Source organism: Alligator mississippiensis, chromosome 1 (assembly GCF_030867095.1).
Source record: "Alligator mississippiensis isolate rAllMis1 chromosome 1, rAllMis1, whole genome shotgun sequence".
NCBI lineage: Eukaryota > Metazoa > Chordata > Crocodylia > Alligatoridae > Alligator > Alligator mississippiensis.
The window spans coordinates 360,508,827-360,532,123 of record NC_081824.1 but is presented as its reverse complement, the minus strand read 5'-3'; the positions used below and the strand labels follow the sequence as shown (position 1 = coordinate 360,532,123).

General features: G+C 42.3%; 1 long non-coding RNA gene across 1 annotated transcript; it reads left to right on the top strand.

The window, feature by feature from the left end:
• Positions 1 to 2,330: 2,330 nt before the first annotated feature.
• On the top strand, positions 2,331 to 17,358 carry LOC132247780 (uncharacterized). Its single transcript, XR_009459209.1, has 2 exons — positions 2,331 to 2,505; positions 13,209 to 17,358. It is a non-coding gene; the product is annotated as an uncharacterized LOC132247780 (long non-coding RNA).
• Positions 17,359 to 23,297: the final 5,939 nt, after the last annotated feature.

The window sequence follows — 23,297 nt, the reverse complement described above, 5'->3', positions numbered from 1 at the left end:
ATCCCATCTTGATTATAGAGGATGTATATTGTTCCTTAACATAGAGAGCAACACCTCCCCATCTTTTTTCCCCACTCTATCCCATCTGTACAACCTGTAACCTTCAGTCCCTACTGTTGAATCGTGAGTAGGGTCCCACCAGGTTTCAGTTAGTCCAACCAGTTCGAAGCAGCAGTGCAAATTCCTCCTGCTTGTTCCCCATGCTCCTAGCATTAGTGTAGAGACATTTAAGCCCTCCCCCCCCCGCCCCTGACGGGTGCCCTTGGTAACCCCCTGTCCTGATGTCTGTCGGGCCCCTTAGTGCTCAGCTTAGTGCTTACCTGGGCTGATCCAGTGCATTGCTCATGGCTTGCTAATCCTAGGTTCTCCTTATCCTCTGCTTCCCCATCCCCCAATGAACCTAATTTACAGCCCTTCAGAGGAGATCAGCCAACCTGTAAGAGAACAGACTCTTACCTTTAGAAGAGAGATGAAGAGCATCTTTTCCCAGGATACCTCTCTCATGGAAGTGTGGATCGTGGTTCTAGAAGCCAAAACCCGCATGATGGCATCAACTCTGGAGCTGCAGGTTGACTTCCCTGATGCAGGCATCCTGGTGCTGATGGTGACCATTGACCAGAAGGATGGACCTGTGCCCCCAACTTCCTAAGCCTGGCCCCCAGACCCCTGTAGTCACTCATGATGTGGTCTGGACTACTCCTGGCCACATCATTTGTGCCCACATGGACAAGGACCATGGGATAGTAATTAGAGGGCCTGGTGAGGTCAGGAATCCTTGCAGTGATGTCCTGTATCCTGGCTCCAGGTAGGCAGTAAACCTCCCATGCTGTGGGATCCAATTGATAGATAGGTCCCTCTGTGCATCTCAGGAGGGAGTCACCCACCACAATGACCCAGACAAGTATTTGATTGGACAAGTATGGCAATTATAAAAGTTTGTTTAAACCAGTGATGCTCTACCTTTTAGCTCTGAAAACTAGATGGGCAGTGCCTGGTCTATCCATGGACTGGATCTGGCTGGTAGGCCCAATCTGGCATGCAAGGGAAGGGGGGAGCAGAGAGGGGCTTGATCTGTCCATGTGGAGGTGAGGCACCCTGATCCAGCCACGTGGGAAAGAGGAGGCAGGGCCTGGACCCAATCCAGCCATACTAGGATGGGGGAAGAGGGGAATGTCCTGATCTGGCTGCATGGGAAAGGGGCTGTGACCTGCTCTGACTCAGCCACTCAGGGCTTGGGAATTTGTCAGCGCTGAAGGGGTGGCAGTATTAATTGCTGCTGTTTCCCTGCTGCCAATTTTTCTAACCCTGGGGAGCCCTGCAGGCCAGATATTATGACTCCATGGGCTGGATTAGGCCTGTGGGCCATGGTTTGAACACTCCTGGTTTAAACAGGTTGAATGCAGGTTAGCCCATATACTACCTGGGTGCTATAAACTGGAAGCATTTTATAAGTTTTGCCACAGAGATGAGAGACTTGGAAGATAACATGGTGGCTTCATACATTTGGGGCTGGGGATTGTTCCACACATAAGAGGCCCCATGAGAAAAAGTGCTTGAAAATAGAGTTGGACTTAATTTTTTCATTTGATAAATAGCAAATTTGGCAGTTTGAGCTGCCTCCATGAATGGAATCAAATTACTGATAGAAAAAAAAATCAGGACTGGATTTTCCTGGGATGTCAATTCCCTTTTCCCCAATGATTAGGTCACTTACCAGAATGAACACCCACATCTTTTCTGTGAGTATACTAGCCATCATACTTTAGAATAATATATGGTAGACTACTCTCACTTGCAAGACAAGAGACCCAAATTCAGTTGCCTTCTGCCAGACTGAATCACAATTTCCCCCTCCCAAGACTGTTTCCTAATAACTAGGCTACAAGGTACTCTGTTGTTGGTCACACATAGTTCTACTTAATTTTATATAAATACTTCAAAAATCATGAAAGGACACTAACCAGAAGGTGGGGCACTTGAGTTCCAGTCCTTGTTCCCCTGAATTTTAATTTTTATATGTGTGTCATGGAATATCCTCAAAAGAAATGGTTGGGGCCTGCTGTTTCACCCTAGAGGTAAGCTGGTAAGGATGCTCTGGGAGGTACAGGTTCCAATCCCTGTAATAACAGGAGGGATGTGAAACCAAGTCCATGTCCTTGGTGAGTTCTCTAACCATTAATTTCCTGGATAAAATACTAGCACAAATATTTCTGTGAACCTCTAACCTTCTGCTTTCTTTGGTTTTCTCACAAGAACCTGAAGTGTTTAGTTCTGGGTCAGATGAAATGTTTTATTCAACACAAAGGAAAATATTTCATTTTTTTTTCATTTCAGAATATTAGGTATTCACAAGGCAGGTCACTTGTGCGAGCAGGAGACTAATGAATAGTGAAGACTGACAGCCTTGATGGAAAAAAAGGGGCAGCTGATATTGTAAGAGAGCATTTTAAAAACAAGCATATGTAAACAGTCTTGAAAGTGAAAGAGAGAACCCTGTGATTTATGGTAAGATAATATAAAATAAAACTCATCCTATAGCAATTTCATTATAATAGCTAAGGCAATCTAAATGTTGGTTTCTTATTTATAGTCTCCAAGTGATGAAGGTTTTATTATAAAATCACAACCTGCTGCAGTTATTCTCAAATTTAGTTCAAGGATTACTGGTGATATACACAGAGGTGGCTAATCATAGAACGTTTGATTTGTTTGTTTAAATATATCCCTTCCTCTACTTTTCTGTGTTAGCAATTAATGTACTTGCTAGAGAGATGTTATGTAGGTGTAAATCGAAAGACAGGTGGTATATGGGATTACTGTTGGGAGATGGTTCAGTATGCGTAAAGTCTATTAATATATGATCCACATTGAAAAAAAAAAAACTTATGAGAAGCTTGGCTTATTGTGATCTGAGTTGAAGTTAACAACCACAAATATGCCCTAAGATATCTGGAAATTAACTTCAATCATTCCCAATATCTCCTCATTGCACTTGGATTTCTCGAAATCCAGCTCTGATGGTTACAACCCAACTTGCAAAAAAAGCCCTGTTTCCATTGCATTTGTAAAATGCAAAGTCATTTCTATTTATCACACTAAGGTTAATAAATAAGGCAGAATGTCTTATAGCACAAAAGTTTGAAAATATTGAATGAGACACATTTTCATTTACCTCCTTTAAATGTGGGTCATTTTGTTTGGTTCATGGTGTTTTCAAAAATTGCACTAGACTGCTGGGCTATATATGTACCTTATTTGCAGTTTATAAATGTCTTTTCCAATTAAATCACAATCATGGTAGTTTTATTGGTTGGTGTCCAAGAGATCTACTCTTTTTATGCAGCTTAGCATATTTTCTCTTTTCACTTTGGACATTTATGTAAACTATATCAAGCCACATTTGAACACCATGCTTCTTAGACTTATAGACATCCAAAAATAGAATAATCCCTTGCATGAAACTACATGTAGAGCTAGATTTTGACATTAGACATTGCCCTAAGCACGAGGTGGCAGCAAACTTCACAACAGGGAAACTATAGGAAGGCACTGTGCCTCAGCTACACCTCTGAATTAGAGTTCCCTCTCTCATTCCCACTTACTTCTGGGGTCATAGGATAGTACCATATTGTTGTATAGCAGGAAGTTATGACATTACATCTGCTGCTTCAACTTTTCTGGCTGTTTCACTAACCTGAAGTGAAAGTGTTACACGTTTGCATCCATTTATTCCAGAGTGGTTGTAATCAAGCATATCGCATCCTTATGTTCCTGAGTGCGGAGGAATAAGGACGGCTTCACTCCATTTGCATCCCATGCCTATTAGAATCATGTTTCCGTATCTTATTCTAAAGTTGATTATATGACAGTGTTGAAACCAGCATATAATTGAAAGATCTCCTTCTGTAAAGAAAGCAGTGAATGCAGGGAAAAAAGAGACAGTAGGCATGTCTACACGTGCATTCATGTGCTGTAGTTACTGTGCATTATATTTAGTACTTGTAATAATAGGTGCTAACACAATGTGCAGTAACCAGAGTTAGTGCACAATAGCACTGGCACACACTTTTTTGTGACACTAATTTGCAGTAGACTAATTCTACCATGCATTAGCATGATTTTGCCTCCTGCATTAATGTAGAGTAGAGTTAGTTTACTGTGGATTTAGTGCCTCGCATAGATGCGCCCAAAACATGCCAGGATCAGTGCCACCGAAGTAGAATTTGGCTCTACTTTATGCAAACAGAAATGCTACATTGAAAAATAAGCTTCTTCTCCCAACAAAAGAAGCTTATTTTAGATGAAATTGTTCAACAATTGAGGTAATTCACAGGGCAAATTATTCATCAGTTTCCTTTAAAATATCTTTTGTTTAAATAAAATTCATGGGCATTTTTGTCAGTAATTTTCATAAAATGAATTGTTATTAATATTAAAGATGAGCTGGTTCAGAATACATTACTTAGTAGTGATATTCTCCTAAGCTAGAAAGATCAAAGATACTTCTTGTCTTATTTCAATGTTTACTGTAAGCACACATTACATTTTGTATTTTGGAAGTTACCTTTACCCCTGTATTGTATACTGTGCAGTCTATTGCTGGTGAGATCATAGTTGAAGTGAATGATAAATATGATAGCACTCTGCTACATAGTCCAAAAAAGTACAAAATTGTTACAACAAGGATAAAACCACTCAGTGTGCCTCTTGTGGTTATTCTTTGTCCCAAAGGTGAGATGAACCCTATAGTCCTTGTCTTTGATCTTCTGTCTAATGCACATGGCGATAGCATTCTCCTCCCCTGAATTTTGAGTTCCCTAGACCCCACTATCTCTTACCTCATCTCACCTCACAGCTTGGTACCTTGCTATGTAAATACCAAGGTACCAAGGTATGTAAATTTACTTAAAACATCCAAAAAGTTTTCACTTCTTGTGATTGCCAGGGATTCTGGTTTTGGGTTACTTTTTTTAATCCAAAAATTGGTGTGCTTTTTTTCTTTATCAGAGAAAACCAGAATCCCTGGTGGTTGCTGGTAGTGCATCAGTGTTCTGACCTATAACACTGATCTGCTTGATGCTGATTGTAAGACCAAACTCTTGGCAGGCATGAGCAAAGCAACTGATGATGAGGCTTTGAAGCTTGCTTTCTCTGTGGGCCCTCAGTGCAGAATCATCAGCAAAGAGCAGCTCATAAATCAAAACTTTCCCCACTTTAATCTTCACTTCGAAGCATGTGAGGTTGAATAATTTTCCACCTGAGCATATAAGTAGATAAATTGCTTTGGTGGTGGTCCCAAAATCATATGTCATAGGAAGAGAAAAGAAAATCTAGAAGTGTCTGGGCAAGGACACAACCCTTACTGGCTCTGCTTCCAATCTTAAAAGCCTCAGACATTGATTCATCATAGCTGACTGTTCCTTTCATTCCATCATGGAAACGAGTTGGTGGATAGAGGAGTTTGGTGGACAGTCAATCTTTTCCAGTATTTTGAGGAAGCTTTTTCTGCTGACAAGGTCAAAGGCCTTAGTCGGGTCAATGAAGACAATGTAGAGGAGTCTCCTTTGTTCCATATCTCTTCCTTGGAGTTGTTTGAGTGAGAAGATCATATCTATAGTGGACCTAATAGCATTGAAGCTCCACTGTGACTCAGGATAAATACGGTCAGCAAGAATCTGAAATCTTCTGAGCATCATCTGAATGAAGATCTTTTCAGTGATGCTTAGTAGTGAAATGCCATGATATTTGTTACAGTCACTGTGATTGTCTTTATTGTTTTACAGAATGCTTAAATTGGCATCTCACATATCTTGTGTCACTGTTTCTACTGCTTAGGAGTGAGTAATAAGCTTGTGTAGGTGGGAAAGAAGCACAGGTTTCTCACACTATATCACTTCCACAGAAATATTGTTTTTTCCAGGAGCCTTCTCAGTGGCCACATTGTCTATGGCCTTGCTTAGGTCCTCAATAGTTGTAATATCATCAGGCTTTTCAAGGACAGACAGACTCTCAGTGAAATTAAGGGCTGTATCCATGACATCACGTTCCCTTGAATAGTGTTCAAGATAATGTTCTATTCATCTTTCCATCTGTTGCTTTTGGTCTGTTATGATTTCTAATGCTATCTTTAATGGAACCACCTTCTTTGCAGCTGTAGTTTCCAATATCAAATGTGGATTGAATTTCCTTGAATAGTTGCAGCCAATAATCATTGGCACAACATCTTGATATTTGTTGGAAAGCACTCTTATGCCTGGCAGAGGAAATGCCACCAAAACATTTTGGTGGAGAAAATGATACCAAAAGGTTGTAGAAGTGATATCTTTTATTAGACCAAATAGATTTTGCAAAAAATATATTTATTTAATTTATTTTTGGTGCAAAAATCTAGTCAGTCTAATAAAAGATATCACCTCTACCATGACTCCTGATTGATTTTTCCTCTAGACCAATATGTCTTCAACCTGGATACCTGCCAAAAGGTTATGGAACTGAGGTCATTTTATGATTGGATAGGATGGGCTGTTTAACCCTGTTAAAGTCTAGGAGCAGAGCCCCAGTAGACAAATGGATGATCTCCTCTGCTCTGGCAGCTCCTGCATTCAAGCTGGTCCCAAATGTACGGGCACCTGTTTTTCCTTTGGATTAAGGCCAAAAGGGAGTAATAGTATGTGGGTAACTCAGTGTCTCCACATACACTGCCCATCTTTTGCGGTCTGGCGAAAACACTTCAGCTTCATTTTATCTTCAAGTATGGATTCAACATGGGAGGCAGCAGTTATGAGTTATGTGTATAACTCATTTGGCAAAGAGAGGAATTATACAGATTGCCTCTGTCAGTGGGAGATATTATTGTATCTCATTGATCAAGTATCACCTACCTAAAGCTGGGTAGCCCCCCACTACTGATCTGCCACCATCTGCCTGCTCCAATCAATGCTTAGAGGCAAGAGTTGAGAAGGCACAGGGGCTAAATTTTAAAAGGGCTGTGTGTGGTAAGATCTTAATTTCCATTTTCAAAAGTGATTTAGGTACTTTGACTCCTAGAGTCTTGTGGCAGATGAGAAGCCCTCTTGCAACTCCATTCTACCCTGCTCAAATCCTCAAAAAACTGTTAATGCTAAAGGTGGGCATTTCTTCCTCCTTCCTACTTCTTTTTTGTGACTTACTTTTAGAGCTAAGATGGTACCATATTCTAAAAATAGAGGCACAAATGGATTTTTTTGGCAGCTAGGTTGACTTAAGTGGCTAATGGGTGAAATTGGATCTAGCCTCTAAAGAGTATTTTCTGTTCCCAGGGATTTCACTTATAAACATGTGGTCCCCAGACACCTTTGGAAAGGTCTCTGTTTTGAAGAGCTTACATCATATGAAGATAAGTGTTATAAAATGTTGGTGATGGAAATAAAGGGCAAACCCTAATCTATTGATTAGGCTTTGAAGTAGAGTTATGCACCTAAACATGATTTTATTCCACTCTGCTTTGATCCTTGAAAAGCAGCAAACACATTAGATGGGTCGGTCTCCCTCCTCCATCTTTCTTTATGTGACATAGTCTTAAGGCTAACATGATGCTATGATATAAAAGAAGGCATGGGACTTGAGCTGGATGAAAGAGGATTGCTTACTTACCAAATGGATACATCTACACATGCACATTAATGCAATGCAATACACTCCAGCACTTATCACGCTAGGCTGTTGCTTCTGGGTACTATGTTTACACATGTGCATGGGCCTGGAGAACATTGAGGAAGGTCAGAGCAGCCTGACTGGCAAGACGGGCACAGGGCATGAATGTACTTCGGTCTGGGGCTAGGTGGCAGGTAGCCCCTGCCCTGAAGCACCCTCATGGCCTAGCAACCTGGGTCAGCATCTGCATGTATGTTGTTGTGAATGAAAAAAACTCTGCAGCAGGATAGTACGTGTATTTATAAGTACTATCCTGCTGCAGAGTTTATTAGTTAACTGCTGCCTAACAGGGCAACATGTGTACACACTGAGATGTTTACTCTCATGTAGACGCACACAATGAGTGAAATAGAATCTGGACAATTGTATGTACATACCTTAAAAATCAGCAAAATAGCCATATAAACCTTAGCTCTTACTGTGTCTGTGCAAGGACATTGCTTCATTTATATACACATACCTATAACTATACTCATATGCATATGGATATACATACACACATAGATATGCAGGACTATACACTTGTACTATACATACAAGTACTATTCTGCTGCAGTTTTTTCATTCACAGCAACATACATGCAGATACTGACCTCTATCTCTACCTCTACATATACCTGTATGTACGTACGTGTGTGTGTGTGTGTGTGTGTGTGTGTGTGTAATTTATGTATGCCAGCAATTCCATGATAATTCTCCTGAAGAAAACAAGGTAGTTGGAAATAACATTTAATAAGCAAGTAAACAAACAAAGCTGCTTCCTTGTTCATGTGGAAATTAGTCTATTAGATATGCAGGCAACATGATTTCCATGGTTACAAATGACCTGCTAAACTCTTAAATTATCCAGTCATCATGAGCAACAGGCTCACCAAATAATTATAGTAAGAATGCAGATCTGATGCAGTAACTTCAATAACTGAATCTCCCTAAGCATGGCATTTCTTACGTCTCAGATGTTATTTGAAGTGTTACATGAGGCAAAAGCACATCATATAGCTTCTCCTAAACGTGGTCTACATTTTTCATTTTTATATCATTTGACAAGAGCAATATTTAATCCAGTATATTTGAAGTGGATGTTAAAAGCACAATAAACCACTGATGTTGACCAATATGTGAGAAACGGTTCTGTTTCTGGTGACGGAAGGTTGTGTGTAAAATCTTTGGCCTCGCTTTGTCATCTTTTTTCTTGAAGCTGGCCTTGGGCCCGCGCTGTTCAATTTCTTTATCAGCGATTTGGACGATGGGGTGAAAAGCAACCTGTTCAAATTCGCCGATGATACCAAAATCTGGGGTGAGGTGGGCATGCTAGCAGGGAGGGAAAGACTGTAGAAAGACCTGGATAGGTTGCAAGGGTGGGCTGACAAAAATAGGATGTGCTTCAATACGGACAAGTGCAGGGTGCTGCACTTGGGCAGTAGTAACAGGCAACACATTTATAAGATGGGAAACTCCCTTCTTGGGAGCACGGAGGCAGAAAGGGATCTTGGAGTCATCATTGACTCCAAGATGAACATGGGCCAACAATGCGAGGTCACGGTCAGCAGGGCTAACCGGACCCTATCGTGCATCCACAGGTGCATCACAAGTAGGTCCAAGGAGGTGATCCTCCCCCTCTACGTGACACTGGTCAGGACACAGCTGGAGTACTGTGTCCAGTTCTGGGCGCCCCACTTCAAGAGGGATGTGGACAACATTGAGAGGGTCCAGAGGAGGGCCACCTGCATGATCTGGGGACAGCAGGGCAGACCCTACAATGAGAGGCTACGGGACCTGAACCTGTTCAGCCTTCACAAGTGAAGTCCTGGCCCCAGCATTGACCAGTCAGGGGAAGCCCAGACAGGCATGAATCTATGGCCTTTTTTATCTCTCCGGGGGTCCACTCTCCAGACCCTATGAAGGCGTAACCCACTCAGTTGTGGGGCCTAGGAGTTAAGGCACCCCAAGCCACCTTTCACCGGGGTGGTAACTGGCCTGGCATTTCCTGGGGGCTCCTGTGCCACTGAGAGCCCCATCAAGCCACCCACTCCTGGCAGGGTGCAGTTTTAGGTTGTACCCAGGACCAGGAGCCTCCTGACCTACAGCTAAGGGAGGACCTACAGCTCCTCCCTTACCTCCAGATGATACCAGCAGCTCTCCAGCCAGGCGATGTTGTTGCCTGGCCTCCAGCAGCAGAAGTGCCCTGTTTATATGGCAGATTCGAAATGGCTGCCCTCATCAGGTACCTGGCAGCTGCCAGTTCCAAGCCCTTAAAGTGGCAGGCACAAACAGTACCCTGCCACAGACCCCATTCACTCTGCCCTCTTTACTGGGCTTCATTCATTCTGCCCCTTGTCTGGGACAAAGTACCACCCTACTTTGCACAGTCCTTTATGTGCCCTACTCTACCTGGTCCTTTAGGTTTTCCTGCTCGCAGTCTCCATTCTGACCCTGGACAGACCTTCAGGTGCTTCATGCCCTACTCTACACCAGCTATCAGGCATACTGCCCCTCACAGGTCTGAGCTCAGCCCCCAGGCCACTTTCAGCTCGGGTGGCTTGCCAGCATACCCTGGCCCCACTCTTAGCCCCAAGTCTACTTTGGCCTCAGGTGCTTTCAGGCATGCCTGGACCCCCACTCTCCGTCTTCCCAGCCTCCTGAGTTATCACAGGCACTCTCTGCTTCACTGGCCTTCTGAGTTCTTACAGGCCATCTCTGAGACAAATCAGGCTTGCTGCTTTTCTTGGGCGGAACCTGTTTCCCCGGGCTGCTGCCAGGCTGCCTGCAGGGCTTCCTACAGAGCAGAGCTGTACAGAGCCTGGTGCTTCACTCCACGGGTGTAGGGGCAGGAAACTAGAACTCCTAGAGATCTCCTTCTGCCAGCCAAGCCTGTTCTTAAATCTTGGCTGCAAGGATCTGTAGCCAATCCAGGGTTTGCCCTCAGGTCATGTGGTCACTTAATTAAACTTGACCCCACCTGTGGACAACTCAGGAGCCCAAACTGCCACTCACTTGCCACTTAAAGTGTCAGGCACACCTTGTGCCTTGCCACACATTCATTAAATTGGGCTAACCAATTAAATTAGTTCACTTTCTGAGGTGACATAGACCCCAAATGTATGTACAGCTTAGCACTTAGGTTCATCTAAGTATAACATCTAAGGTGCCACCCTGCCTTACCTTCCTCCAACTTGAGACTAACATGAATAACCACTTTTGTATTCCTTTTGGGAAACATTATTTCCAAGAATTCTGGAGATTTGTTACCACCAATAAACATGTTTTCTGAGAACCAGAAGAAGTTCCTGTCTAGGTTATGGACAGAGGGTTCATATTCAGGGATCCTGGTTTTCTCTGCTAAAAAAAAATTCCCAATTTTTAAATATAAAAAAGATACCCAAAATCCACATTTTTCCATGATTAAAACGAAACAACACTATATGAAAAAATGTGGATTTTGGGTTACTTTTTTTCATCAAAAAATTGGAGATTTTTTTATCAGAGAAAACTGGTGTCCCTGGTCATAAGACAGCTATAATTTCCTACAGGGAGCTCCATAATTTGATTGACAAGCTGTTTTTTGGTGGTGAAGCCAATGCCATGAATGTGTCCATCCTAGGCCAATTTCCCTTTCCAGAAGAAGGTGTAATCTCCACCCTCTTCCCTCAGCTGACCCTCATCTGGTCATTTTGTCTTGCTCAGAGCTAAAATGTTGATATTGTATCTCACTAGTTCCTTGGAGATGATGGCACTTCTTTCTGGTCCTTAGTTGTCTTGCTTTTCCACCAAGTTGCAAACATTCCAAGTTGCAAATGTTGTCTTGCTATGATGTTTCTGACTGCAGAGAGAGTGATCCCTCTGGACATGGTTATCCAGCCAGGAGCAGATAAGACAGCCTAGGTTTAGGGCACCTTTTCTAGCCCCTGCCTCATGTAAGATGAACAGAGGGGATCCTGAATAAGACTGCTCAGTCACGGTAGCAGCTGATGAATTGCATCTGTCTCTCTTCTCAAGCACAAGACAGCTATCAGGATACTGCCACTTGCATACAGATTTGTATCTGGAGACTGCCAGGTTCGCTAGCCTTGTCTCTGTTACCATTGCCATGGGTCCGTTGCTGCAGGGTTTAGTGGAGGTTGGTACAGGACAGTGTGTTTCCTGTGGTAGAAGCTTGTGTGTGACTTTGTTTAATGTGAGGCATCTGGTTCATGGAGACTGCAATCACATGATTATGACAAGGTGAAGATCTGGGCTCAATGGCAAGGGAGAACACTAATTAACAATCAACCTCCATCTTGCTGCAGTCTTCTTCCATCTTTAAAACAAATGAAATCCTGTCCTCTTCTTCCTGATCTGAGGACTTGGGGTCAGGCCATGGTTTGTCTAGAACCTGCCCTCAAGCTTGTTCACTATCAGTGACCCTGCCAGGAGCATGAGACTCCAAGTGACATAGCTCTGAGCATTATTGAGACATACAAGTCTCTCTGCCACTCTAAGGTCTTGGTCTACAGGGAAGGGAACAGATTAGTCCCCTGACTACTGGGATGTAGGATCAGCCTCCCTTCTTCTGTCATTTTGTCTGGTTCTATGAATCTTACATTCTTGGTGGTATAGTCGCCAGGTTTAACTGGAAGAGCGAAGGGTACTCTACTAAGTCTAGCCAATATTCAGATGGTTAAGGTAGTAGCCTAGAAATGGTAGTTGTAAGACTAGATCTGTTCAGGGCAAGGATGGAGCTAAATATAGGTCTCCTAAGTAAGTGCTCTACTCACTAGGTTCTTGTATAACCTGGTAGGTAGAGGTGGCCTCTGGCTGTGTTTTTAAATAAAAGTAGCTGTGGCTGCTGTGTTATGTGCTGAGCTTAATGTTGAGGTGCTTGGCATGCTATAAGAACGATCCACTCAAGATCTGCTTTAAGTAGTGTATAGGTCCAGATGGGGTATATGCAGCCAGGCATCTCACTGTTCAAACCGGGGATGGTTCTTTGCACACACACAAAGCAGAAATGCAGGTACTTATGCAGTTTTCAGGTTAGAAAAGGAGGCACTTTGTGAATTTTAATGCCTTTAAGGCTGGCCACAGATTTTTGAGGGGGCTGTAACTTTCTACTAAATCCTAGATCCTGTGTTAGATGTCAAAGTCCTCTTTTGAATCTGACCCTTAATATTTTGTTAAAGAATATGTAAAATGTTTGAAAAGAGTATTGTTTTCAGATGAATATAAATGCTAAAGCAACATGCCCTTACTAAGAGGAAAACCAGCAGATTCTAAGTGGTATGATCACTTTATATATCTAAGCATCAAAGAAAAAAGGGCAAGAGATGCTGACAAGCTGTAGTGACTGGCTCCTATCAAAGAATATCTTGGAAAATAAGATGTGAAAGCAATAGATTATAAAGCTAGTGGTGCGCTTGTAGGTTCATGCAAAGTGTCAAAATTTGCACTTTCCCCAGAGTCTATCACTCTATAAAATGAAGGGTACATCAGTGACAAAAAAAAAAAAAAAGTGTTGATTCTTTTTTTCTTCTCTGCAGAATTTTCCTCTCTGCAGAATTCACTCCTGCCATCTACAGAAGTCTCCAAAGGTAGTGACACTATCCAGACACTGCTAAGAAATATAGAAGACTACAGGTGGCAATCTCTTCTCCTTTGTTAAATATTCTTTAACTGCACTCCTGAAATGGCGTTGTATTCTTTTCTACTGACAGCTTAAATTTGAGCTGGTGACATTTTCACCTTGTAGATGATTCATTTGCAGTAAATTGTGTTTAAAAAGTTAACATTTGCCATGCTGTGATATTGGAGATACCACAACTATTTTCTGTTGAGTACAGGAGAGAGCTGTGCTATAGCACAAGCTATAGTTTATGAGAAATGCTACCATTAAAAACAGCAATTGGTATACCTGTATTAAAAAGTGTGGGATTCTGAATATAACTATTAAAATTAATATTCTAAGGCTTTTGTTTCAGCTAATGTCTTGGCAGAGGTCCATTGTAATTAAGGATTTACTACAAATATTTAGTTGAACAGGGAGACCAACATTTTTCATGCTGTTCTTCATCCCATGTTCTTTTGTTGTTAGCACTCGCTTTGTTCTTCTTTAACTCAATTTTATGCTGGAGATCTGAGTCCAGGTACACACAGATCAGGTTAGAAAAATGCTACAAAATACTCAGGATTTCTTTCTTAAGCTGTGTGCACTAACTCTTATTTGCCAAAAATGCCACTCAATTTCCTTTTCTTTTTTTTAAACAACCAACTATCCCTTAACTGCAAATATTGATTTATTTTTCTTGCCTCTTCTACATAAGGATCCCTGTGAACGGTGTTCAAAGGTTTCTCTTGCTAACATAGGAAGTAAGTACCTTTTTATGAGCTTTGTTTCTCAAAGTTCACTTGTCGGTTGTCTGAGGTCAGGCAGTGACAGAAAAGGGAAATATGAAGAGAGAATGATAGAATTTAGAGATGGAAAACATCTATCATGTCATCTAATCAGTCAATCTTCAGCCAATGCCAGACTGACCTGTATTGTTAATGTATTAATGATTTCTAAATCTAATTTTTAAAAGTGCACAGTGCAGGGCAAAGGCTTCCATTACACCCTTGCAGAAACTTTTACACAGAGTAAATTCCCCAGTTCTTATTTTCATCTCACTATTCCTAGTTACTCCTCTATTATGTGAGTGATTTTTTAATATCCTTGATAATTTTTTCCTACTGTTCTCTTTCCTCTTAAGTAAACACGTGCAGCTTCCTAACAGCAGCCCCAGTTCTGCTAGGTACTGTATGTGCAGAAGTGTAGGAGTCTGCTGCTACCAAGAAACATGCAGGATAATGGCTGAAGTTTGTTCTGCAAAATCCTTCCTATTTGTCAGTCTTTTTTTGGTAATATAGTACCTAGATCTGAATTATACATTTTGGAAAGCTCACCCCATAGCTCTATAACGAGTGGATGTTATTTTCCCAATCCAGGATGGCGTAACTTAACACAGTGTTGAAACTGAAACCATGTTGTGGTCTCTTTTGGCATTACAATTTGTCGTCTTTAAATATTTGCCCTTTAGATTTGTTTTCCAACCTGAATTTCCTTTTTTGCTTTCTTCAGTGTGCATATCTATGCTAGTTTTTCTTTATTATTTCTCTTTTTGCTGGTGGGTGTTTGCAATGCATTCTAATTTAGTATCATTTAGGAACTGCATTAACATGATTAGTATCTTTGACAGACTGACAACTAAAATGGACTATTTGCATAAAGGGAAGTCACAGGTATCAACTGTGAGTACCATTACTTTAGTATCTGAGCATAATAGAATCATAGAATAGAAGGACCAGAAGGGACCTGTAAGATCATTGAGTCTGGTCCCCTGTCATGGGCAGGAGGTGATTGGGCTCAAACGAGTTCAATGAGATGCCTGTCCAGCCTCCTCTTAATCTTTAATGTCATTATCCTGAAAACACCTAGTGAAATCGGGAACTGCTATTACCACATTTTATGGATAGGGAACTGAGACAAAGTGATTAACAAAGGGACTTAGGCACTGCATTACTCAGGGTGCATCTACACGTGCCCCTATGGCACTGTTACTGCAGTACCAATGGCACCTTCCTCTTGGAAGTACTAAATGACAGCAAAGTAACAGCCCATACTGTGCCATGCTGGTGACTCACAGTTATTTTTAGCCACTATGTCACCATAGCAACATGCTATATTGAGGGAACTCATTGCTACAGTGATATAGCAGTGGCGTCACGGTTTTTGCCTGCAGATGCTAAATCGCCATAGTGCATTGCTATGGCAATGTAGCATTAAGTGTAGACATGCCCTCAGTATTGTAAAGAGTAATTTGTTGATGCCTAGCCCTTGTTACACACACCTTGTTAGACAGGCCTTGTTAAGGCCTTGTTACACAGTAAGTTTAGGTGGCTTCTGGAGCTCTTAATCCCTAGGATGAATACATGTTAACACCTTTTAAGTGGTTTAAAGCACTTGTTATCGACTCCAGGGCCAAAGTTATACCACTCTAGGGCAAGATTATCTCTAATCTGCCTAATAGGTCAGCTCACCCCCCAGCTGTGGGGCAGACTCCGCCAAAAAAAGGATCAGGCCTCTCATCACGTCTGCCTTCAGCAGGCACCTGCAGCCACCAGGACACCTAGGGACACCTGGGAATGAGCTGGTTTGCCCCTGGGGCAGCACAGGGAGGTTCATGCTTGTGGATGTAGGTGCCTAAATTCCCCCTAAATCTCATTTTAGGTGTCCAGGTTGGATTGAGTTCTATGTACTTTTGCCAAGGTCAAACTGGCACTTTGTGTTAGGGCACAGACCTGACTCTGGGTCTCAAGTCCTAAATTAGTGACTGAATTACTGGACCACCCTGTAGACTGCAATGGGATCGGTGTCTGCTGCTCTTCCTTTTGACCAGGAAAGAAGAGAGGATGGCAGGATCTTTCTCTATGGCTAGGAACATACATTACACATAAACTGGTTTAAGTGATCAGAAACTGGTTTAAACCTGTAACAAAACAGATATTCAGTGCACATAAACCAGTTTGAAAATGGCTGAAACCAATTTGAGATAAACCTGGTTGAATGTAGTATCAGATTTAACTGATTTCAGTCAAATCGGTTTATGCAATGTTTGTCCCAGACCCCTTGTTAGTTTAAGATAACCAGACTCCCCCATCATCCCAGTATGCTCTCTGGGCTGTACAGGGCTGTCTGCTCCATAGCAGAGCTGGCTCCTACCCTCTGCTCCCTGGCTGGAGCTCCAGCAGAGACTGCAGGCACAGTAGGGTTTGCCTGGCTTCCCCCTGCCCTAGTCCTCCCCACCCTCCTTGCTGCTCAAGCAGGAATCCCCCCTCCCACCTTCCACAGTATGAACCCCAGCCCCACAGACCCGAGGTATGCGGTGTGCTAGCTAATGCCAAGAGGTGTCTGTGTGTGTCTCCTGTTTCATTGGGACAGGCAAACAACAGTGTTGGCTTAGGGCTTTTTGGAGCTAATCAACAGGTCAGCTGGTAAGCTGTTTAAGAAGTGTTTAAATGAATGGAGAGAGGTTATTGTTTTTCTGATGAAGTGATAAACACTGTTATCAGCTCTCTGTCAGTTTGATACAGACAGTATAAAGAAGCAGGGAAGGAGATTGAAAAGCTCCATATCATCAACAGATGTATGCACTGCACCTCCACCCCCGCTTGCCTCAGAGTGGTACCAGGGGTCTGTGGTCTGGCAACACTCACCCTTTGAGCAGCCAATGGGGAAAAGCCTGGGTTTGGGCAGCTGGGCCTCCCTAATCAGAAGTCCTGCTGGGGCCTGGCCATGCCCCCGCCCCCCAGCTCAGTTCTGTGGAAGTGAAGGGATGGCTGCTTTAGCACCCCCCAGCTTCTAGCCTGAGACACTTCAGGTATGTGCCTGAGTTTCCTCAGTCCAGAGAGAATGCTGGTCCAGTTGCAAACCAGTTCAGCCTAGCCAGGTTAGAGTAACCTGCAAAGATTGAATCTATTCAGGCTCAGGCTTTTTGAATGTCTGTTCCTAGCCTATATCCTTATCCTCATCTCGCATTCCCCATTTCTCTTTCTCTCTTCTATCTAATTATGCAAATTTGATTTTTGTATTTTGTTTGGAAAGTGTTTTCAAATATGACCTATATTTCTTTTAAAAATAAAGTTATTTTGTAAAGGTTTGGTGTGAGCCCTTTCTGATGTTTACATTCATCTCCAGGATATGTCTGAGAGGTATATCAGATTTAATTCTCAGATTTTAATGCCTTCCTACAGATTTTTAAGTTTCAGTTTTGTTCTTGAGGTGACTGGTAAATTCTTCCTAGTGCAGCCTAAGGAAGTATGTGTAGGTGAGTTCTGTCAAAGCAATGCATGGGAGCAATGCAATGGACCAAAGAAAACAATAGTACCAGCCATTCATAATGTTCTGTCAGCTGCACAAAGAAACACTGAAAAGAGTAATATAAAACTATTAGGCCTCCAAAACTATTGTTTTAAAACTAGTAATTTTGGTGTCCTGTGCTTTAAATCCTCCTGCTAAAAACACAGTGAATGGTGTTGAATTAAATCACTGTTGCTGAAAAATGTTTGTTTTTCTTCCAGACTCCTCTGGGAAAGCTTGACTTATGCATGAAGAAATTCTGAACACTTTCTAGCCTTGCATAGCACCATAGTGCTCCTTCCCCTCCTGAGGTCTTGCAGGCTACTTACTACCTTTGTGTGGCCTGTTCATGCCCACATCATAAAATTAAAGCTGAAAAAATTATAAATAGTGCTGTTGAGGTTCATTAAACATGGGAGGGGGAATGTAGGGGGAATGAAGAGGGAAGACAGATGCCAGTTTGATACATAACTCAGTTCTTGTTTACGTGCTCTGACTTGCAAGCAGAATGCTATTAGTAAATTAGACCCTAAGGGTATATTTATACTGTCAAAGCAGTACACTAGGGAGCGCTTCAGTGAAGTGCACCATGACTGCTGTGTGTGGTACACCCTACAAAGGATGTAATGTAATTGCCTTAGTGTGGTATTAGGTGTGTGTCAATAAGCACTCCTGAGAGAGTCATTTTATTAGTGCTCTTTGAGCACTGAATGGGGGTGGCTGTATTACATCTGTTTCAGGGTGTTGTACATGTGGGCCAGGTTGCTTCCGCAAGCACAGTTTCTGTGGAAACAATAATATGGAAATAAAAAGAAAATATTCTTCCACTTCAGTAAAGTTCATGCCTGTCTTCTTAGGAACATGAGCATTAACTATCCTAACAACTTGACGCCACTTGAATTGTCTAATAGTGTAATCCTGTGGACTAAAAAATATTAGCTTTTTATATAAATTTTTTATATAAAAATGTTTGTCTTTTTCTTTATTTAGTAAAATAAGCATATTAAACAGTTTTAAACAATCAGTTTTATCAAAGAAGTCACATCATTCCAGTAAGAGGAGCAGGCTCTTTTCTACACATGGATTAACTTCAGGCTATAGAGCTAGCAGGCTGGACAAATCTCTCAATCAGTACATCAGTCAATCTTGGCTTAAATTGATCTAGACTTAATTAGATCTGGTTTAACATAAAGCTACACAAAAGATTCAGTTAAGATAACATACATGTCTCATGTTAATTTGGACTTCGTTTTCAGAAAAAATCAAAACCAACACTGGATACACATGATCATATCCTAAAGTTTATATCTGCTTCTTGTCTGTTCCTATGTTGGATAAGATTTACTACAATGTCTCTCAGTAGTCGTGTATTGGAATATTATGTGTGATAACTAGTCATGGGAAATCAAGTAATAAAGGTTCAGTTTGAACTTTTATTTGAAAAAGTCCATCTTTATTGCTTCATTTTGAACCCTCAAAAAGACCCCAAGCCCCTAAACATCTGTTTTATTCAATTCAATATATTCTATTTGGCTCAAATTCACATGTGTGACAGCATGGAGTTGTTAGTCCCTGGCAAGAAAGGGGTTAAACAGAGTTTCTGGGATGGGTTGGCCTTGTCCTGGTAACCTTGCAGCCAATGCTGGTATAAAAGAGAGGAGTCGGGTTTACAGAGAAGACTCTCGGTGCTGATGCAGCCTGGTCCCTGGTCAGATGTTCTCAAGAGCCAAGCTATACAGATTTCCAGGTCAGTGTGGGTGCCTGGCCCACACCATGGAGATGAAAACACTGCTGAAATAGATGGCTTTCCAACAGCAGCAACTAATTAAAAACTTAGTGGTTTTAAATCAGCAGCAGCTGGTGCAACAGATTGTCTCCTTATAGTAACCATCTGCACCAGTGGCATCTCTTGAGCTGCCTATCAAAAGCCAGAGTTTTCCCATCCAGCTGACCAAAATGGGACAAGCTGATGACCTTGAAGCATTTTTAGAGACATTTGAGAGGATACCGGCTGCCACATAGTGACCTCCAGAGCAGTGGGTAGTGAACCCAGCTTCATACCCGTTGGCGATGACCCAACTGGCCTATTAGAGTCTTGATGCCGAGACGGCTCATGATTACCAGAAGGTGAAAGCCGTAATACATCCCTAACATTTCATAGGACATCTTCAGACAGTCCTTTTGCAAGGAGCAGTACCTGCCTGGAAGCCAACGCTGCATGTTTGCCCAGTGGCTTAGGAACTGGTGTTGACATTGACTCAAGCCATATGACAAGATGGAGAAGAAGGTGGTGGAAGGAATTCTTTTGGAACAATTCACCTGAATGCTGCCCCATGCAGGTAGGAACTGGGTATTACAACATCAGCTCTAGGCAGTGGCAGAGGTGGTTCATCTGATGGAATAATACCCTCTAGAGGACATACTCCCGAGGAGAACCAAACACCTTGACACCAAAAACTGGCCCCAGAGGCAGGCAGCCAGGTAAGACAGGTACACAGAAAGTACTAACTGTAGTCACATGGATGGCCAGGGTGAGTAACCCTCGACCAAGGGGACTAGGGCCTCTACAAGTCTCAAATGGGAACCCCCAAGCCCACTTTTCTGAACTAGAAGAGATGTCTTCAGCCAGTCCTTCCTTCCAGGGAGCTAGGAAGTAGGGGACTCCAGGCTGAGTGAAATGCCCATCCCCCCCAGCCATTAGGCACAGGACAATCATTTCACCTGTGGCTGCCTCAAACACTGGGCTCAAGACTGCCTGCACATGGATTGTAAATATACTAAAATCTGGATGTCAGAACAATGGGCTTGGGCTGCCTAGTCTGCAAAACTGATGGTCCCATTATGTGCACCAGAGAAATATTGCCCAGCTCTAAAGGAAAAGGCTTATACTGGGGATTACTGGAAATTTGAAGTTATCACACTTTAAAAAATTGTGGGTTCATGAGACAACATGTACATTGTAGATCTGGCCTTTGTTTTCAAGTGGCAGCCAGACAGAGGAAAAGAAGTAATGGAGGCAATTGGAGACGGCTTCAGCTGGATGAGTTGGTAGGAGTTGTGATGGATTATCAGCCTCTTAAAGAGAGTGGAAAGGATGAAACAGTTAGAAAGGGTAGACAAAATGTGAGAGATAAAATGTAAGGATAAAAATGTGAAGGATCTTTTAAATGGTATTGTTTATTGGTTCTCAGCATATTGATTTGCCAGAAATCCTGAAACTTCATATCAAAACTGATATGAAGATTGAGAATTTCTGGCAGTTGGGGGTAACGAGAAATGGGCTTGCTACAAGGCTGTGATTCTCAACATTTTCCTCACTGTTACTTTTCCCTATTCCACTCTCCCTTCTAGCCAAGATCTGTCTGGGATCTTTCCACTTATCCATAATGAAGTACAAGGGATGCGTGACTCATAGATGAAGACCTGAGCTCAGGGTGAAGTTGGAGTGAACCTTTTGAGCTCATTTTCTCTGTTTGAATATGATTTTCCTTAACAAAAGAGCAGCTGAAATATGTCAGTATTTTTTTTATCTCTGAAGATACCTACCTCTGTTGTCTAAGAATTTATGAACACTAGTGCATTAAGATTTTGCATCCTCATCAGTATAAAGAATAGGTGACTGTTTTTAAGTCTTCAGGTAGGTAAAATCTCTAAAATAAGAATTTTCTGCCCACTGTCCTTAGTTCATCTATAACCAAGTATGCTTTTGCACATTTGGCATCATTCTGTCAAATGTCACTGAAGAATATGGAGCATTTTATGATTTTCTAAATTGTTAATCTAACAGTTAGTGGCTTTAAATAATTTTAATCAGATAAACTTACTTTAAAATAACTCCAAAATCAAGCTGAAATTGTTAGGTCATAATGTTATCTTTTACCACAGTAGTTCAATTGAATCCAATTTAAAAAAAATAGTTTTTCATTTTAACTGCAGTGCCATTATGGATCATGCGAGTCTACAGGTCATATAAACTAGCAGGGCCAGACAAGGCAGCAGAGACAGAAAAGAGCATTCAGTACTAAGAAATGATAGGAAAATTTGTGACTTTGAGTAGGGTTTCATAATAGTAATACTTCAGCCAAAGTTCAGTTTGAAGGTAATGGAGGATAAAATAATCTATTGAAGACTGACCATGTGAAATGGCAACAGATGAAAGTAACAGTTGTTAAAACTACTGAAGCATAGCCACCAACTGCAATTTGAAGAGTAGCCCCTCTGCAAATAGCTGGAAAGAGGGAGATCCAGAGAGTGAGAAGCAAAATTAAATTGATAAAAGTTGTAGAACTGTCGAGAATGGTGATAAATCATCATCCTGCTTGACCCTGAAGTGAGAGCATTTTATTTTAATTTATTTCCTTGGGATAGCTGTTAAAGCACTAGAGTCCTGGAGTAAAAGCTCCTCCCAGAAGAAGTCGGGTGAAGGTTGGTAACATACTTCTAGAGAGAGCGAGCTTTGATACTCTTTTCCATGATGCCATAGCATTGTTAAGATTAGACTTTCCTCTGTAAGTGTGTTTAGTACTAGTATGTTTAATTTGTGCTTATACTTGGCACATGGTAACAAACAACAAAAACTCCCCTTCAGTAACTCAGTACCTGACTCCAGGACCCTGAATAAATCTGTAACTGTGGTTCTGCCTCTGGAATTCCTCCTTAGATTTGGTCACTTTGGGTGCATCCACACTTGCAAGCACGTGTGCTTGCAGCATCTCAAATAGAAGTGGTGCAAATTTGAGGCTGGGCTTTTTGCTTCAGTACAAATGCTCAGACATGCACTTTGGTGCAGAGCAAATTGTGCCATTTGGGGCAAAATAACCCTGCCTGGCTCCTCCTCGATCTGCAGCCAGGGGGAGCTAGAGCCCAGGGCCAGCACCTGTGCTGTCCCCAGCAGTATAAAAAGATGCCCTGTCCTGGCTCCAGCAGTATAAAAAGCCGCCCTGGCAAGTAGCTCAGAGCTACTCGCTCTCAGGAGCTTCTGGGGCCCAGCCAATTGGCACTTGGGGACACTACCCCTTGTGCCAGTTGGACTGCAGAGGCAGCCCTGAGAGTTCCCTGCACCTTCTACATACTGCAGCCATCTGGCAGTAGGGGCTGCTGCCTGGCTGTGACCTGCTGTGCACCTGCCAGACTCAGATGGGGACTGCAGAGCCAGTAGGGGTATCTGTCTGTCTGGGCCAGCTGCCAGTGGACTGCGGTTGCAGGGTTGGCCTCTGTATGGCACTACTGCCATTTGTGCCCCCTGCCCAGCCATCTGGGCAGCTATCGCCCTGAAGATGTTGCAGGTGTGGTGGCCTGCTTTGAACTGTCAAAGCATGTCCTCCTGGCCCCGTTTGTCTTGAAGGTCAGCCACAGCCAGCTGGGTCCAAAGTGCCAGCTCTGAGCAGGCAGGGTCCTGCCACTGGCCTCCCTAGCAGGGATTTTGGTATTCCCTATTGGAAAACTAAAAAAATCCCCGAAAAAAAAATCTGAAAGTCACTCTGTAAAATACCCGCAAATCCATGTTCCTCCACAAGTAAAATGGAAGATCACTATAAAGAGAGAGAGAGAGCAAGACAGAGACAGCAATCAGTTGGACAATATTTTATTGATGTATCTACAGTGTTAAAGCAAGTATCTTATCATAATAATAAAGTGAACTCCAAATAAATGTTTCATGAATTCATGAATACATGTTTTACTGCACTCCCACAAGGAGATTCATAGATTCATAGATGTTAGAGTCGTAAGGGACCTC